The sequence below is a fragment of the Pygocentrus nattereri genome, chromosome 25, assembly GCF_015220715.1.
Source record: "Pygocentrus nattereri isolate fPygNat1 chromosome 25, fPygNat1.pri, whole genome shotgun sequence".
Classification (NCBI taxonomy): domain Eukaryota; kingdom Metazoa; phylum Chordata; class Actinopteri; order Characiformes; family Serrasalmidae; genus Pygocentrus; species Pygocentrus nattereri.
In genome coordinates this window covers 9232096-9251759 of record NC_051235.1, presented here as the reverse complement: position 1 = coordinate 9251759, position 19664 = coordinate 9232096, and the positions used below count along the sequence as shown (strand labels likewise).

The 19664-nt window shown below is 39.0% G+C and overlaps 1 protein-coding gene across 5 annotated transcripts in view; it reads right to left on the bottom strand.

Annotated features, from left to right (window-relative positions):
- The window catches only part of ptpn4b (protein tyrosine phosphatase non-receptor type 4b), a 66503-nt gene extending 50559 nt beyond the window's left edge, over window positions 1–15944 (bottom strand). For all 5 annotated transcript variants that reach the window (XM_037534456.1, XM_017694629.2, XM_017694630.2 and 2 more), the window contains exon 1: window positions 15540–15944. The gene's annotated coding sequence lies outside the window, so the exon portion shown is untranslated. The remainder of the gene's footprint in view (window positions 1–15539) is intronic.
- Window positions 15945–19664: the final 3720 nt, after the last annotated feature.

Here is a 19664-nt window from a genome sequence, read left to right as displayed (position 1 = left end):
ATTAGTCTCCACCTAAAGAGATTCAGTCAACAGTGAAAGAGCACTGCAAGCTAGTTCACCTCCGGAAAAACGTTCTTATTCTCTCACTCACCACACACACTCGACAGTTATACCAGATCTCTCTATAGGTACAAATTAAAATATGCCACTTACACAATACTCAGGTATTTATAGAGACACGCCAAAGTAACAATGCCACGTTATACCTCAGTGTTCATTTCAGTTCTATGAACTAAATAAATGCGGTATCTGAATTTAAGCATATTGTTTTTTTAACAAAATTTGGTGCAAAACTGTCAAAAGAAATTAAAATTCGTTCTTCACTTTAAAGGGCCCATACGCTGCAAATGTTTCCCTTAAGAGGAAAAGGACCATTTACTGGACCATTTTCCCACCTCTTTTTATCCCTTAAAGCAGAGTTCTGTGCCTTTAACATGTAAATGAACACAATTCTTATCACCCTGTATTGTGCTTCATTCAAGCAGCCCACTCTCCTTATAAATCCAGAATGGGCAAAGCTAAATTACAGCAGGCTGGTGAAAGAGTTGGAGCAATGAATTTGTAACAGCTTAGTTTTCATATATGAACAGGGGGAGTGACTGATGCCATATAAAACTACAACAGTGTTTACAAAAGACAGCAAACTCTCGTTTCAAAAAGCGAGGAAAATGCAGTTCTCTGTGATAAGGGCCCTTTAAAGGGGAATTCCAGTGATTTCTCATCATTTCCGCATAATGTAACGGTTAAGATGGAAATGAATCATTCAGTGTTTTGATGGTAATTAGTGCAATGTTGAGAAATTGATTCCTTTTAAATAGTAGTGATAGGAATCTGGGGTCTTTATGTCTACAGCAAAACCACAACCATTTCGTCTGCTATCCAAAACGACCAGTGAACCTACACGTATTCTAAGCTTTTCACAAAGTACTGCGCAAAAATCAGAGACCACTCTTTATTTCATTTCCAGTGAAAGCGGACATCAAGCTACTCAGCTGCACAGAACTCTCAACAATTACATATAATATCAATTTTAGCATTTTGTTGCACTGTTTACTTCATCACTACATTGATGATGAGGTCTGGACTCCAGTCCATTGTCCTGACAAAACCAGAAGCTTTATTTTATGTTCTTCATTTTGTCTATCTCATTTTCTCAGTAACAGTTTCACGATAGCTACACATCCTTTCAGACATATAGTATTGAGCTCTCTTATAGTAGAAAGATGCACAGAAACATTTGTGGACTGAATAAAAATAGAATAAAACTGAATAACTTTTACTTAAGGCCTACTTGCACTGACTTATGTACAGTACTAAATGTAATGTCTGGAAAAATGTGGGTACTATTTTACCCTACAATACCCTGCATGTACCTCTCAGACACAAACAGGGTCTAAGTCCAAAATCTCAAAACTATCATAAAACAGACATCAGAAATTTCTTTTTTTTTTTATGTAATAGCTTCGCACATCTACTTTCTATCACTACAGTCCTGAACAATTCCAACCACTCTGAATGGCTCTGTTTACATCATAATGATTTAATCAAGCAGAAAATTTTGAAAAAAAGAGATTGAATTATTCTCCTTTAATGCACATTAACACAGCAAGAGTTTCTTCCCATTAATTTTGCTCCATTTCTCTTGGTCCATTCATCATGAAATGCTCACAGGATGTAAGCTAGATAAGTGTTTTCAAATTGTGTCAGACAGTGTTTTCAGCCAGTATATGGAAAAAAAAGAAAACAAGGTTTTGATATGACTGTAACAATATGTAGGCATAATGCAATGCAATTCATCCACTGAAATTACTGTGCTGAAAGCACCTGTTTAAGTGGTGAAATTGAGCTGATGAGCTTTTGCCATTATATCACCACCACACTGCTGTGGAATTCTTCACGTTCCTACGGTGTAAGTCAAAGAGCCTTTCTTTGAAAACTGGCCATTCTATTTTTCTGCATCCTACTGCCCCCTCAATGTGGCACTATTTCAGATTTTGTTCAACACGGAAAAACATGTGGGTACACACATGTTAATTTCTGTACCAAAGTGAGACATCTGGGACAATTGTAAATGTACTTGCTGGTCTACATTTGTCATATTCACTTCCCATAGACTGTGTTAATATCACTGCTAAAATAAACTCCATCACATTCATAGCTTATATCTGTAACCGTATCTTGGTTTGACCTTGTTATTCTACAGCTCTATTCCAGATGAACTGCCAGCATTACCATCTGGCCAAGGCAGATGCTCAACAGTATCAGCATGACTGAGCTACTGAGTCAACTGTAAGCAGGTAGACCCCCACTGACCAGGTATTTTTTAGGTGGTGGAACACTCTCAGCCTAGCAGTGGCTTTGTTATGTGTAAAAAAAAGAGGGTTGCACTCAACAGTATATGGACCTTAACATGTTAGCGGTGTGAGCTGACAAGCAGCAGTAAAAGGTTATGGCAAAACCTGATACACCAGTCTTTTGTGGGATGGCAGTAGGAGCGGGTGATACACCCATTGGAATCTTTCCTAAAGTATTAGTTGCACCGCTATAATACAAACAAGCCTGATAAAAGCGTATAACACAACATACACTATATTTCCAAAAGTATTCACTCACCCATCCAAATCACTGAATTCAGGTGTTCCAATCACTTCCTTGGCCACAGGTGTATAAAACCAAGCACCCAGGCCTGCAGACTGCTTCTACAAACATTAGTGAAAGAATGAGTCGCTCTCAGGAGCTCAGGGAATTCTAGCGTGGTACCGTGATCGGACGCCACCTGTGCAACACGTCCAGTCGTGAAATTTCCTTGCTACTAAATATTCCACAGTCAACTGTCAGTGCTATTATAACAAAGTGGAAGTGATTGGGAACGACAGCAACTCACACAAAGTGGCAGGCAACATTAAATGACAGTGGGGTCAGCAGACACTGAGGCACATAGTGCGCAGAGGTCATCCACTTTCTGCAGAGTTAATCACTACAGACCTCCAAACTTCATGTGGCCTCCAGATTAGCTCAAGAACGGCGTAGAGAGCTTCATGGAATGGGTTTCTATGGCCGAGCAGCGGCATCCAAGCCTTACATCACCAAGCACAATGCAAAGCGTCGAATGCAGTGGTGTAAAGCGCCGCCACTGGACTCTAGAGCAGTGGAGACGTGTTCTCTGGAGTGATGAATCACGATTCTACGTCTGGCAATCTGATAGACAAGTCTGGGTTTGGTGGTTGCCAGGAAAACGGTACTTGTCTGACTGCATTGTAAAATTTGGTGGAGGGGGGATTATAGTGTGGGGTTGTTTTTCAGGAGTTGAGCTCTGCCCTTTAGTTCCAGTAAAAGGAACTCTTAATGCTTTGTGGGAACAGTTTGGGGACGGCCCCTTCCTGTTCCAACATGACTGCGCACCAGTGCACAAAGCAAGGTCCGTAAAGAAATGGATGAGTGAGTTTGGTGTGGAAGAACTTGACTGGCCTGCACAGAGTCCTGACCTCAACTCAATAGAACACCTTTGGGATGAATTAGAGCGGAGACTGTGAGCCAGGCCTTCTTGTCCAACATCAGTGTCTGACCTCACAAATGCGCTTCTGGAAGAACGGTCAAAAACTAATCACACTCCTAAACCTTGTTTTGAATTGTGGTAAGAGACATAAGCACAAGTGAATACACACATGAGACGAATGCCTTGAGAAACTCAGGCATGAAACAACACTAGGCACCGTTTTAGCTGAGCCAGAGAAGCTGCTGCATGTTTACACATACACACCACTGGTTTATCTATATATTGTTCATTTCTGCTTTTAACTATTTTATGAAAATAACAATATTTCACCTTTACTTCAGTTGTTAAATATTGTTCTTATTACTAATTATATCATAGTAAATAATGGTTATACATAGTAAATAGACAAAATATGTTTCTAAAAAATAAGCATCTAAATTATATTTGGATACAACTTTGTTGGACCTAAATTTAAGGCCCAGATAAAGTTCTAACTTGGACATATTCAACCACAGTCCTTAGTAAATAATTCCAAGAGGTGGATCTTAACCAAAGTCACAAAGAATTAAGCCTAGTGTGATTCTGACTGGCTCCAATCTTGTCTGCAGAATAAAATGCTTTTGCTTATCTACTTTCCAAATCTATAATTCTGCTCTCCCAGTGTCCAATATACACATTCTTTTAATCAATTATCTGTTGATATTGATATGATTCGGTATCCTTAAAACCACTGACCTGAACCTGTAATTTACATTTTTTTTACAGTAATGTATCTTCAATCTCAGCAAAGCAAGCATTTTTTTCTTTAGATGATGCATGAAGGGTACGTTGAGAAATGCAATAGTTCCCTCTGATAGCTTCAGGAAGAAACAAACAAATTCAAGAGGGGGCAACGGAGGGGGGTGGTTTATAGCCAGTTCTTCACACAAAGTCTCTTTCCAGGAAGGCAGGCTTGATGCATTCTCAGCACGCATACAGTGAGCACAGGTCAGGCAGGGTCAGCTGCTGAACCTCCTCTGCACACGCTGCGCTCTCCAACCGTTTACCAATAGCTTACCAGAAGCTCTTTCAAAGCCCTGAGAACAGAGCCAACATCCCAACATGAGTTTTCCTTTAACACACTCTAAGCATTCTCTTACTGTCAGTTAGCCTACTTTCCATTCTGGTATGTTCTACTAGGAGAAAGGACAACTGATTCACCAACACCACACATATCACACATGACCCTAGTATGCAAACTAAGAGAAATCTTGGGCAAGTGCAGCAATTTTCTTATATTGGTCTGTGATATAATAGTCAATAAGCTAGTAAGTGTGGTGATCAGTAGTGATCAGATTACATAATGTCAATCAGCTCAAATAATTGTGATTAGGTGATGAATAATGTGGTCTACTCATAGTTGCTCCTCTAGTTTATTCACTCATATTAATGCTTGGGGCTCTGAGCTGAAGCAGAGCCCTAAGCTTGAGGATGTCAGTAGAACTACTTGTGCACTACGTTACTCAAAAAATCCACATTTTGCATTCTCAGGATTACATATAAAAACAAACTGGACTTGATGTGAAGGTTTCAGTGCGCTAAATCTGTCAAAATCATCTCTGATGAGATGATCTGAAAACCCTTTCTGATGCTGTTTCCCCAAGTGCCACTACTATATGTGTATTCCAAAAAAGTTGGGACACTGTGTAGAATGTAAATAAAAATAGAATGTAATGATATGCAAATCATGAAAACCATATTTCTAAAGGGAAATACTACAAAGACAACATATCAAATGTTGAAACTGAGAATTCTTTCTTTTTTTAATATACGTCTATTTTGAATTTAATGGCAACAACACATTCCAAAAAAAAAAAAAAAACTCAGGACGGTAGCATGTTTACCACTGTGTTTCATCACCTCCCATTTTAACAATACTCTGTAAGTGTTTGGGAACTGAGAAGACCAACTGCTGTAGTTTTGAAAGTGAAATGTTTTCCCAAACTTGATATAGGGTTTCAGCTGCTCAACAGTTCAGGGTCTCCTTTGTCATATTTTTCATTTCATAATGTGCCAAAAGTTATCAGTGATGATAGGTCTGGACTGCAGGCAGGCCAGTCTTGCATCTGAACTCTTTTAATATGGAGCCATGCTGTTGTAATACATGCAGAATGTGGTTTGGCATTGTCTTGATGAAATAATCAAGGCATTCCCTGAAAAAGACGTCATTCATGGCAGTATATGTTGCCAAAACATTTATCTATCATTCAGCATTAATGGTGCCTTCACTGATGTGCACGTCACCCATGCCATGTGCACTAATGCACCCCTACACCATCATGAATACTGGCTTTTGAACTGTGCACTGATAACAAGCTGAGTGGTTTTTAGACCAAATTACACAGCAACTATGATTTCCAAAAAATGTTTTTTGATTTGTCAGACCACAGGACACTCTTTCACTTCCACTCAGTCCATTTGAAATGAGCTTAGGCCCAGAGAAGGTGGCAGCATTCCTGGATCCTGTTTATATATAGTTTCTTCTTTGCATTTCAAAGTTTTAACTTTCATTTGTGGATGCAGCGTTTTCACAGACAGTGGTTTTCAGAAGTGTGTCTGAGAGTGATTTCCACTACAGAATCATGTCTGTTTTTAATGCAGTGCCGCCTGAAGGCTCAAAGATCACAGCCAGCAATTAATGGTTTTTGGCCATTTCCCTTACATAACAGAGATTTCTCCAGATTCTTTGAATCCTTTAAAGTTATTATGTACCACAGATGATGACAAACAAAAGTTCTTTGAATTTTATGTTCAGAAACATTTTTCTTGAATCGTTGCACTATTTAATCGTACAGTCTTTCAGATGCTGCCCCAGATGTTTTCAGATGTTATTGGCATCAAATTCAAAATGTGCATATATTTTTCACAGAACAATCAATTTTTCATTCAGCATTTGATATCTTGTCTTTGTCCTTTTGTCAATGAAATATAGGGTTTAAATGATTTGCACATCAATGCATTTTGATTTTATTTTGCACAGCATCTCAACTTTTTTTAAATGTGGTTGTATATGAAAACGTATAACATGGACCGGGATTTCAGGTAGTGTAATATGTAGATTAACATTGTAGCTCTAAAGGCTGTACACACACACACACACACACACACACACACACACACACACACACACACATATATATATATATATATATATATATCACTGTTGTCAGAAGAAAAATTTACTTGTAATGTACTTTTAATTTTCCAAGTCATTTTGGGCTGCTTCTTTTGGTCCATTCTTCATGAAATTTACACACAATGTTAAGGACAACAGGCATTGTCAAACTGAAAAAAAAAAAACCTGAAAACACACACATACATATATCTACACACATCTGTCAGCATTACTTATAATCTTAAATAACTGTTTCAGCCCTAGTATCGTTCCACTCTTAATTTCAAATGGCAAGTGCCAAGTCTGTAAAAGCAGTCCATGACGAGGGGTTGGAGAGACACTGTTGGTGACCTCCACTTTCAAGGTCAAACCTTGTGCTCAGAAGCAAGTCAGTAACTTCAAATCAAAATGCTAATATATTTCCTGCTGTCCGTTTACCATTTGCCAGCGTTCGTGCTCGGTATCTGCGACTCTTCTGTACAGGTCAGGCATTTGGATCGCTCAAAAGAACAGCTGTCCAAACAACAGGAGGTCACAGTGCATAACCCTTAAGGGGGCATTCAGTGACCTCTTAGCAGTGTCACTACCAATCAAGCAAAACAGGGAAGACTTTTTTTCTTAAAAACAGGACAATGAGGTACCGTCATTCACATTGTCAGCTGCAGAAGTGCTTCTATTTAAACACTACTGAATAAAAAGAAGAGTCTAAACCTTACAAGGGCTCCAAGATGCGTTATGTAACTCACCATACACTGACCGCTCACATACATTCAGATCAATATGCTGTGTTATCTCACCAAATTATACTCATATCCTTTTATCTCTCTGCTATTTATTTAAAAAAAAAAAAGCATTTCCATAGAGTGCTGTCAAAAGAGAGCGCTCTCATCTTGGAACTGCAATAAGGACAAGGCTCTTTTTTCTCTCAGGCCACGTGTTTGTGGGATATAAATTACTTTCAAATGCCTATTCTGTCACCCATTTTCACAAATGAAGCGACTGCAAAGACATGAAAGGCTCCTAACAATAGAACTTTTCTGTTAACAAAGCATATCAATGAGAATCTGTGGTTAAGATTAACGTCATGGATAATGCTTGACAGAAAAGACAGATTCTAAAAGCTTTCTCAGTTTTCAAGCATTATAGTCACTGCAGTCACTTCTACTGAAGGCCAGCGATGGCATCAGACAGAAACTGCCAAAAAGGAAACTCACTCTTGAGCAACCTCACTCTCCTCTTTTAAAATAACATGATTAATATATAACATGATGTAGCGCAGCAATCGCTGGCAATGATTCTAATCCGGTAATGCGCTTCTCCATGTAATGCTAAAGCCAGCATATCTTGCTGGTGTTCTGCAGAAGCGTACAGGGCCAAAGGCTAATCTCCTAATCTAACCCGCTATGCTGAGACAGGTAGGCTTGCAATCACGCTACTGCCGGATTATAATCTCGCTGTGTGTGTATGTATGCTTCACTTCTCATTTGTAGAAATCCCCTCAAATGATGCGAGATACCAAAACGGACACATATGCACAATGAGATGGCATGATCATGGGGGACAGTCGTGGGCTGGTCGGTTAGTTCGATTCTCTCGGCTGACAGTCCGTGACTGAAGTGCCCTTGAGCAAGGCACCTAACCCCCAATTGTTTCCCGGGCTCCGTGGATAGGGCTGCCCACTGCTCCGGGCAAGTGTGCTCACTGCCCCCTAGTGTGTGTTCACTAGAGTGCGTGTATGTGGGTGTTTCACTGCACAGACGGGTTAAATTCAGAAGTCTAATTTCACAGTGTGCAAACACAGAGACAAATGGTTGTGAATTCTGTTCTGTTCATATCAGTAAACAAAATGATCAAGATTGTGAGTATTATAGTGCCATTGTGAAAAGATAGGATACTGAAAATGTGTAAAAAAGAACAGTAATACCTAGATCATGTGCTCATGTTTTACCTAGATAAACAATTTATACATTTCTTTACAACATCAAAAATATCAGCTACAATTAATATGAAATTGCCATCAGCATTACTATCAGATTACTGTTCACATTATTACTACACTCTAAGCAGAAGTGGTTCTAATTAGTACAACTACTAACATAACAATAGCAGAAGCCTTTTTACTGCTACAAAGAACTAACTTTAAACGGTTATTTTAAAAACTAGGCTATATATGAACAGGAAAAGAAAAAAAATCTTCTTTACTTTTAATGTAAATCAGTGGATCAAGTCATTTTTGGCTCTTTCTTTTGATCCATTCATCATGAAATTTATACACAATGTAAAGGGCAACAGGCATTTTAAAAATTATGTCAAAAACTGAAAAATGGCATAAATGGAGATACAAGGTTTTGTCTCGACAGCGGCGTATAACAGGTTTTCCATCACAGAGAAGAACCATACGAAGGACCATCTGTGCATTCCAATATAAATACCTGATTAATCAGTAATAGCCAAATGCTGCAAATATGGATTTTTGACTATAGTATCAAAAATTCTCTTGAACATTCAGGCATGGTATAAAAATAAGAACACTTCAATAATGCGCATTGATTTTAATAATGAAATGAAAAATGATTTTGTATCATTATTTTTGTTGTTATCATAATTATTATTTCATTCTTTTCTTCTTTATTTTAACTTGAAATACTACAAGGTAATAATATAGAATTTATCATCAATTACTCTCACAGCAACTTGTATGAAGTACTATTCCAGGGGATCCTGTCCAACCTGGCAACCCTGACCAGGTTGCTGAAACTGTGTGAAGGTGTCAAAAAAATGCCTCATACGAAAGTACATGCTGTGTCAGTCTCATCACCCGGTGCACTTTTAATAAGTTTCTTTCTTCTCCGGAAGAACAGCATATCAACCGGCACACTGTCGTTTATTTTCAGAAAGTAATGCCGTGGAGAACATGACTCTGACTGCTGCTGAGATATCAGTGTGGATTTGACAGGAAAGAATCTGTTTTTGTGCGACGTTTTCTTTAGATGCACTGACACTTAGCTCGGCTGCTGATTTCAAAGTGTTTACTTGGAAGTTTATTCCTCATTGGTCGAATATAAGCCAAGCATGAAACGGGTAGAAGTACCAGTTATTCAAGAGGTTTTGACATTTTCTAATATTTTATTTCCTGAAATTATCGAAATTGTACGCCTATCGACAACTTAGGGGTGCGGTTGTGGGCTGGAGGTTAGGGATCTGGCCCTGTGACCGGAAGGTTGCCAGTTCAATCCCCAGGGCCGACAGTCCATGACTGAGGTGTCCTTGAGCAAGACACCTAACCCCCAGCTGCTCCCCGGGCGCCATGGATAGGGCTGCCAACCGCTCCGGGCAAGTGTGTATGTTGTTTCACTTCACGGATGGGTTAAATGCGGAGGTGGAATTTCCCCGTTGGTGGGATTAAAAAAGTATCACTTAAACTTAATTTAATGTCTGTTAATCAAATGCCACTGGTTACAGAGGTGGGCAATATGGCAATAACCCTGCGATACTTCAAGAAATTTTACAATACACTTAATGTGGCTATATTTATTTTTTGCAGACATCTGATCAGTTAGAACAAAAAAAGAACCTGATTTTTTTATTCAATATTTCATTCTGTATTGCACTAAATTCAGCTAAACAGGACTAATTTTGCTCTTTTAATAATAAAACAGGCAGCTGGTCTGTGCATCATACAGATGATATGCACAATATGTTTTGTAAAGCGTATTGTACTGTGACATAATTTATCACTATAATGATGTATACTTTCATACTGCCCAGCCTTAATTAATTAAAAAAGGATATATTACTTGTACTTGATTTCCAATAAACAACAGTACCTATTTCAATTTGAGGGTTTATCATTCAAGCTGTGAAACATTGTATATACACAAGCAGTATGACAGAGAGCTATTTCTTCCATGTTCTCTGAGTGAAAGTGAGATGCATGGCGGTGTGAGGAAATCATTTTTGAGTGCAAAATTACAAAGAAGGACAGCTACTGCTTTCGACAGATACTGAGCTACACTGATCCAAAGTTAGCTCAGCTAGTCACGGCATTGAGGTTCACTTTATTCTGAGATAGAATTGAGTGATAAAAATAACTTTAGCACAGTAAATGCAGGGCTTTCATTTAATCATCATTAAACATTCCAGTCGTTTTATGTTTTGGTCATACAATCATGAGCATATCTCTGTTAAAAAATAAACAGTTTATGATTCTATAGAGTATAACATGATTTAGGGCCCTTTACCTTATGTACATGCTTGTCTCTGGCCCTCCTATCAGTACTTCCCTCCACAGTCCATAGAAGGAACATTTTTTTAATGTGTCGGTGCATTAATACAGAATTAATTTGATACGTGCGCTGATAAGTGTGCACATATCAGGGATTAACCCTTTAAAATCCCAGGTTTATTATATACGAAGGCTTACTATTCAGCAACCACTTCCAGCAACCAAAAATCTTTCATTGAAGGCCATTTAAGGGGTTAAACAATGGCCTTCAATGTAGCTCAGCCAACCAGATTTCAGAATTATTTGTTTTATAACTGATATTTTGATGGGTCACATCCTTGATTTTAGGCTTGCTGGATGATGATTAATCGCTGACTAATAACAGTTTTTGCTCAACTGAATTAGACAAAATTGCTAATCCACTGTTTTATACTGCAGTATGTCACTAAAACCTGTAATCGTCCCATCCGTAAATAAACACACACGACCCATCCTCACCCCAACACCCGCCGCCTCCAACCCACACAGTGGAATTCAAATATCCCATTCCTCAGAGACCCAGGAGGGGGTACAAACTACAAATGACTGCACCATGTGCCCACCCTCATCTGTCCCTCTAGCCAGCTTTGTCTCAGAGAAAAATCCAAGAACAGCTGTGGGTTAACTGATTATGAGTATTTATGAGAGATATAGGAATGTGCAAGGCACTCAAGCACTCAGTTAACCATTCATGAAGTTAGAAAATACAAAATACAAGAAAACTCTATCATTCTTTGCCTATTCAAGTTACATCAAGAAATATATATATATATATATATATATATATATACAGCATAAAAATGTAACATTTCTCATTTCCCAGTTCTTGTATTACAAATGCAGTAAATTGAATAAAATGCAGACATTTCTGCACAGTAATCCAGTGTTACCTAAACAATCTGCGCTTCCAGAAAACAATACAAATGTCATCAAATCAAATCCTAGGCAGAAATAAAAGGAAAATGTATGGAATGATAAAATGTTTTTTTAAATTATCTATCGATACCGATATGATATCATCGTGCGCTCCTAGACTTTTAATAGCTCAAGTTTTGTGAAAGCAACAGGTAACAAAGATACTGAGACTGTTTATTTGCTCTTTACCCACAGCTTGCGCTTTGTGGGATAAATGTGCATTAATATGTCGCTTCAAACCAACTTCTAAGACTGAACTTTGGAAGTGTTCTAAAATATCACTGTACATTTTCCTGAGAGACTGAATGTAGGCCTAGGTCTCCAAAAAAAAAAAACTGAAAAATGTAATATATATTAAGTTGCTGAGGAATCTGTAACTTTCTTGTAATATATACATTTTCTGCTATTTTTTCTGACTCTGAAAAGGCTCAGGTTATTTCTAAAGAAAAAATCAACTGAAGTAAAAATAAATCAGACAACTGATGACCAATTCTCACTATGAAACACTGTCAATTCCCTAAAATCGGAGGGCTAATGATGAACATGTGGTTGCCAGTTTTATCCAGATTCAAACTCGCTATCACCGCATAACAGAGCAAAACCTCACTACTAACCAGCTATGTCACTTCAGTGCCCTATAAACCTCGTTTTAACAAAAATGCAATTCATCAAGGGTTTTTAAATACTGTTGAAATGCTAAGGAAGTATTTTTAGAAGCGCTTACTGTGACACAGTTTACTGTCATAGCAATTTTGTAGTATTATATATCATACTTTGCTTCTACCTTCTACAAAACATGAGTGCATGAAGGTGAGCTTGCTGCCAAGGAATCTTTACTAAGAACATTAAGAGCTTTTTAGCGACGTATTCTAGCTGACAATATTTAGATACAGATACAATGGATATATCGCTGTTGTCGGAAGAAAACCTAGTATCTCCAAAACGGTAACTTTACAGAAGAAGGAAAAAACTTTTAATGTAAGTGAATGGAACCAGATTTTTAAATTAATTTTGGGCCTTTTCTTTTAGTCCATTCATCATGAAATTTACATACAATGTAAAGGGCAACAGATATTTTCAAATTATCTCAAAAACTGAAAAACATTCAAAATGGAGATGCAAAGTTTTCTTTCAACAACAGCGATATATTTCTCTGACAAGGCAATGCTGTGCACAAGACAGCAAGTCTCCATCAGTATCCAACAAGTACCAGTTAGTGTACAACTGGCTCATCTGAAGAGGCAGCTTCTATTGCTCATCCGAGATTTCCCTCAGCTATAACTGAATAATGAACCTTTTCTTTTTTTTTTTAAAAACAATTTTAACCTTGAGTCCTATCATCTAAAAACCCTTCACTGAAATCCATCATCATAAGTCTCTTTGTATTGTTGATTCTTCCCTGCAATAAACTGGATTTCCATTTATTAATACTATTAATACTACTACTCGTCAGTCATTTGGAATCCCTACTTTCGTTTCAGCTTTTTCCCAGTGTTTTTTTCTTCCTCACAGTTAACCGCTTATCCATTCACTGACCTTCATGGATAATGAATACCATTGCTCCACCTGTTTTTCCCCTAAAATTTTTGCATTCTAAAATTTCATACTAACACTGTTTGCTATCCAGTGTCAACCAAAACAGCATGGGTTCCCCTTTTGAGTCTTGGTTCCTCTCACAGTTTCTTCCTCTTGCTCTTAGGGAGTTTTTTCTTGCCACTGTCACCACCAGTGATGCTCAAAGGGGGCTTGGACCCGCATTCTGAATGCACACTTTGAGACCAATTCCAAATTCTTTACAGCTAAATCTGTTGTTTTTGATAGGCATGCACCAATATGGGAATTCTGAGGTGAGGTTGATATCTGATATTTTCATGCACATGTCTACTGATGTCAACGCAGCTATATACATATAAACTGTAAAAACTGGCACTATATACACCTGGACTAGCATCATACGTATATGTAAAAAGCACCTGTTTTGGGTTACAAATGCAGTAAAATGGATAAAATGCAGGCATTTTAGATCCAGTGTCACTTAAACATTCTGCTCTTCCAGAACACATCACATGTGTAAAGGTCTGAAACAATGGGCAAAGCAAAAAATCTGATCAATGACATTAAAAGTTTAATTGAAACAGTTTTCTGCCAATACTGATGTGATTCCAGTATCATTCCTAGATTTTTAACAATCCACATTTTTTTAAAGTAACAGCGGATAGAATCAATGTTTATAGCTCTTTACATGGAGTTTGCACTTCGCAGGCTAAATGCACTGATACATTACACCAACTTCAACCAACTTCTACGACTGAACTTCTGACACGTGGAAAACTAACCATGCAAATTTCTTTAAAAACTGACCGCAAGTCTCCTAAAAAGTATGGCAAGGAAATCAAAAAGTGGGCACTCAATTCTGATTACAAAAAAATGATATATTAGGTTTCTGAGGCTTCTTCACCCGACTCATTCTGAAAAATGAGTAACTACGAATGAACTATGAATAAAATCACAGCTGTTTTGAGTGGACATGAGCCTTTAACGTCTGCAAAGCACTGTACATGACCGGCTCACTTCATTTCCATGAGAAGATTCTTGACCGAATTGACGAACGAAACTTATATCAAGTATCGGTTGGTTCGCCGAAATCCTTGTGGAAAGGATGGACATGCTGGTGGTCAATATCCAGATTCAAACGCGGACATCACCGCACAACAGAGCAAAACCTCACAACTAACCAGCCACGTCTCGAGTGCCCCTCTTTTTACTGAACCATGCAGCTCATCGGTGGTTTTTCAACTCTGACGATACGCTCAGAAGAGCTTTCCATGACGTATTTCACTGTGAGAACAATATCAATATCGCTGTGATATCGCCCACCCCTAGACTGCTCACAAACTGGTGCTCCATCAGAGGCCACCAGTGTCAGTAATATTCTTCCATTCACAACACATCACAGCAGGCTTTTTTTTCACAGCATCACACAGCAATGCCAGCCTGCCGTATGGCAACAGAGGCCAAAACGACCAAATGATCCCTTGGCTGAATCATCGGCCGACCAAATGCAGGCAAAAGAAAAAGGGGGTCCACTCCAGTCCTCCTGCTATGGGCGACAGCAGGCCAGGGGCAGGTGCTGCAGGAAGAGTGCGCACCTAGCCGTGAACAAATGGAGTAGCGGGGAGCGGGGTGATGTCATCGCTTGGGCTGAAGGATGCATGCTGTCCGAACACAATGAAAGCCAAACCTCCTGGACCGGGCAGCGGCCATACGCAAGATCCTCCACGTCTATGGAGAATCTGTCTCTGCTGGCATGCAAGAATGGTTACGTAACGCGGGTGGCTGGGTAAATGTGCCGTTTGACAGGAGCAGGGATGAGGCTGTTGAGATGCAACGACGTGGCAACGCATGCATGCATCAATGCAATCCATGCATCCAGAAAGAAGAATGCATGCAGAAGGAAGAGTGCAGGCAATTACCTGCATGCAGAAAGAGGAAAGCAGGGGAGTGTGAATGGGGGTGGGGGTCAATCAGGTAAGTGCAACTGTATTAGTTAGTACTGAAAGCTGAGGCAGGGGTGCATGAGTGGAGCTATACAGCTGCAGCTGCTGCACGCTCGTGCACCTTGCAGCTTGAATGAAAATGCACCGTGCATGCAAAAGCATCAAAGACTGGGCTTCATGCAAATGCGCTGAATCAAGAAGAGCCGAGCTTACCGTCATATACACGTCCGAGAGAGTCCAGAGGATGGAGGAGCAGGAGGATGGAGATGAAGGTGGTGGAGGTGGAAGGAGCGAGGGAGAGCGGAGGGACGCGCTGGCGCTCGCTCACGCGCTGCAAAGCCGAGACATGGCCGTCGTATTACAGGGCCGGCGGGGGCCCTTCCTCCTCACGGTGATGATGACGGGTCCCCCCACCAGAGGAGGAAGAAGAGACGCACAAGAGATGAAGCGGCCTTCCCGCCCTCCTCCCTGCTCGCGGTCTACGTGCGGCGCTCGAGCTGCGCTTCTGAACGACGTTTCGCTCCGCTTTCGGCTCTCGCGCTTCTGTTGCACTCTCCGCGCTCGTGCGCAGCTTCAGCGGCGCTTAGCAGCAGAGCAGCGCGCTCGGCGGGAACATGGCGCAACCGCACCGCACGCGCGCTCTCATAGGCCAGAGGAAAGAGGGGGCGGGGCCGCGCAGGGGGCGGAGCTCACAGAGGAAGAAAAATCCGTGTCTCCCCCTCTTGTCCCTCTTTCTCTCTCTCTCCTTCTTTTTTCGTTCTTTCGTTGTTCTTCTCCTTCGTTCTGTTATGCCGTTCTCCTTTTCTGCTCGCTCTGTCTTTCCTTTTATCCCCCTTTTCTTCCCTACTTCCTCCCCGATTCCTTCGCATCCTATTCACTCCTTTTTTCGCTTATTAATCTATGGAAGCTCATTCCCGCCACTCAGGACAAACAATCCAGCACATAATTATTATTTTTAAATAATAATTATCACGTTTTCGCTATTATTAATATTGCTATACCGTTATTTTGTGAAGCTAAGTCAAAGATTTCAGATACTATGTCATTATTCGGAGATTAATTTTGAGATATCTCACTATGTGACACTAGGGCTACTTTGAGATACTATCTCATTCTGAGAGGCTGTCGTCATTTTGAGATGGTATCTCATTATTCTGAGATGCTAAGACATTATTTTGAGATATGTCATTATTCTGAGATGTTAAGGCGTTGTTTTGAGATGTTATTATTCTGAGATGATACAACATTATTTTGAGATATGTCATTATTCTAAGATAATACAACATTATTTTGAGATATGTCATTATTCTAAGATAATACAACATTATTTTGAGATATGTCATTATTCTGAGATAATACATTATTTTGAGATGTGTCATTATTCTGAGATAATACAACATTATTTTGAGATATGTCATTATTCTAAGATAATACAACATTATTTTGAGATATGTCATTATTCTGAGATAATACATTATTTTGAGATGTGTCATTATTCTGAGATAATACAACATTATTTTGAGATATGTCATTATTCTAAGATAATACAACATTATTTTGAGATATGTCATTATTCTGAGATAATACATTATTTTGAGATATGTCATTATTCTGAGATAATACAACATTATTTTGAGATATGTCATTATTCTGAGATGCTAAAACAATATTTTGAGATGTCATTATTCTGAGATGATAAGACATTATTTTGAAATATGTCATTATTCTGATATGATACGACATTATTTTGAGATATGTCATTATTCTGAGATAATACAACATTATTTTGAGATATGTCATTATTCTGATATGATACGACATTATTTTGAGATATGTCATTATTCTGATATGATACGACATTATTTTGAGATATGTCATTATTCTGAGATAATACAACATTATTTTGAGATATGTCATTATTCTGAGATGCTAAGACATTATTTTGAATTATCTGATTATTCTAAATTGCTAAGATGTTATTTAGAGATACTATCTCATTCTGAAATGCTATCTTGTTATATTTAATTGATTCCTCATTATTTTGAGATGCTTTATATTTTTCAGATGAAAATATAAATAAATATAAATATGTTAAATACAAATAAAGGGAATGTTTCTCAAAATAATGAGAAAGCATCTCAAAATTAAAAGAAAGTTTCTCAAAATAACACAAATGTTTATAATGAGAATGAGATCAATGAGATAATACTTTAAAATAATGACTCAGCATCTCAAATGAATGAAATTACATATCAAAATACTTATTTAGTATCTCAGCATAATGAGGCAGCATTTAAAAGTAGTGATTTAATATTACAAAATAATAGCAGTTCACTTAAGAAAAAAAATGCTTTTATTTTAAGTGGCAGAAATGGGCTTCAATAACAATCTGCTCATTTAGAGGCCAAGATGTCAATTCTCACCCGTTCTTTTTCCTATTCAGAGGTAATAAGACATATAAAACAATAGTACAAGCAGAAAATAAATGTGGCAATATAGTCATAGCACTTACTATATTTTAGATTGCATCGTCTCTGTCAGATCAGAACCTTGTATCTCTAAAACGGCAAACTTCACAAACCTCCTGAACTCTTAATATAAGTTAATGTAATGAGATTTTCCAGGTAATTTTAGACCATTTCTATTGGTCCATTCAGCATGAGATTTTAACACAGTGTAAGAGAAGCTGACTTTTTCAGATTTCAAAAATCGGGTGCTGGAGCCTATCCCAGCTGTCATCAGGCGGAAAGCAGGATACACCCCTGGACAGGTCGCCGGTCCATCGCAGGGCACACCTATACATTCACTCACACCTAGGGGCAATTTAGCATGTCCGGTTGACCTGACTGCATGTCTTTGGACTGTGGGAGGAAACCGGAGTACCCGGAGGAAACCCACACAGACATAGGGAGAACATTCAAACTCCACACAGAAAGGACTCTGGTCACCTGGCCAGGGAATGTCAAAACACATTTTGTTTAAAAAAATGACTGAGCATGCCATTTAGTCAGTACCAACACACTAATAATGCCTCCGAAACTTTGCGGTGACAATTCTTACTATTCCTCACTGATTTTCAGGCACTTACCATATGGCCATGAGGAACAGAGATGCAGTCTCACTTCCTGGGGTGTGACCAAAATAAGGCTCCACCTGCAGACTACACCTTTATGACTAAGCCCAAAACCACATCCTACTATACGATTGGTATTATTCAATTGCATAATGAATACATTTCCAACAGAACAGTGGTTTACTACTTCTGGCATATTTAGTATAGTAGCATGCAGTTTGGAATGCAGCTTTTGTGATAACTTCTTTCAAATTCACTTTAAAACAAATCCAAAAGTGAAGATGCCTCAAATCCTGCTGCTGGCATGATTAATCTACTCTTCTATTCCAAGCAGCTTTTCTTTATTACTGCACACTACAAGCTCTCTCAGTCTTCAGTCTATCCTCGGAAGAATGCAGAGCTGTATTCTCTGCCATTGCAATCTTCAGAATAGTAGCAGATGCAAAGATAATAAAAGGCTCTTTTGTGATTCAGTATTTGGAGGATCCTTTAGTACAGTACAGTGTTCCTGCACTCTAAACACCACAATGGGCAGGGGGTTTTCTGGACCAGGGTCGGGAAACGGATCTATTTCATCTACATCATTGATCTGTGACTCAGCTCAAGCCTGAAAAGAGCTAGATTAATCAATTCATTGAGTTTGCAATATAAATGTAAGACATGAGATGTTTAATAAATATTAATACCCCTGCCAGCTCTGATCCCACCAGTCTTGTTGTGGTCTATATATGTTTAATTATGATGAACAACCCCGTATAAACAGTGCGTTAACCCAACTAACCCGGAAACTGGATGACAGTGGCAGCAGCACCATCTGCTGGGAGAGCTGTGTATGAGACATTGGGCCTGTGCAGCTCCATTGTTCTGTAGAGGAATTGTTTCAGGCCACTGTTGATGTGTTTGTCTCTGATTTCAAGATCTTTACCCCAGTTCAAGCGTTTAGCAATTGTCAGGAAGCTATAACAATTATACACGTCTATGGTGGTGTCGGTCTATATTTCTGTGTTTGACTGGCGCTTTCCTGAAAGAAGGAGAGGATTCTGGGAGAAGCCTGGTTAGTTGCTAGGCAACCACTCTTACCTAAGAGGGAGACATGTTCTGTAGAGGCTCAGTGATGTTTGAGAGCACATCATTCAAACAAATGCTGTTTCTAGAAATGTCTACCTACGAACCACATCACCACTGTGAAAACGGGTAAAGGGGCATTGCGGCCTAGCATTTCATATCCTAGCAGTCGTGTTACGTAGCATAGTGTAGTATCGCTC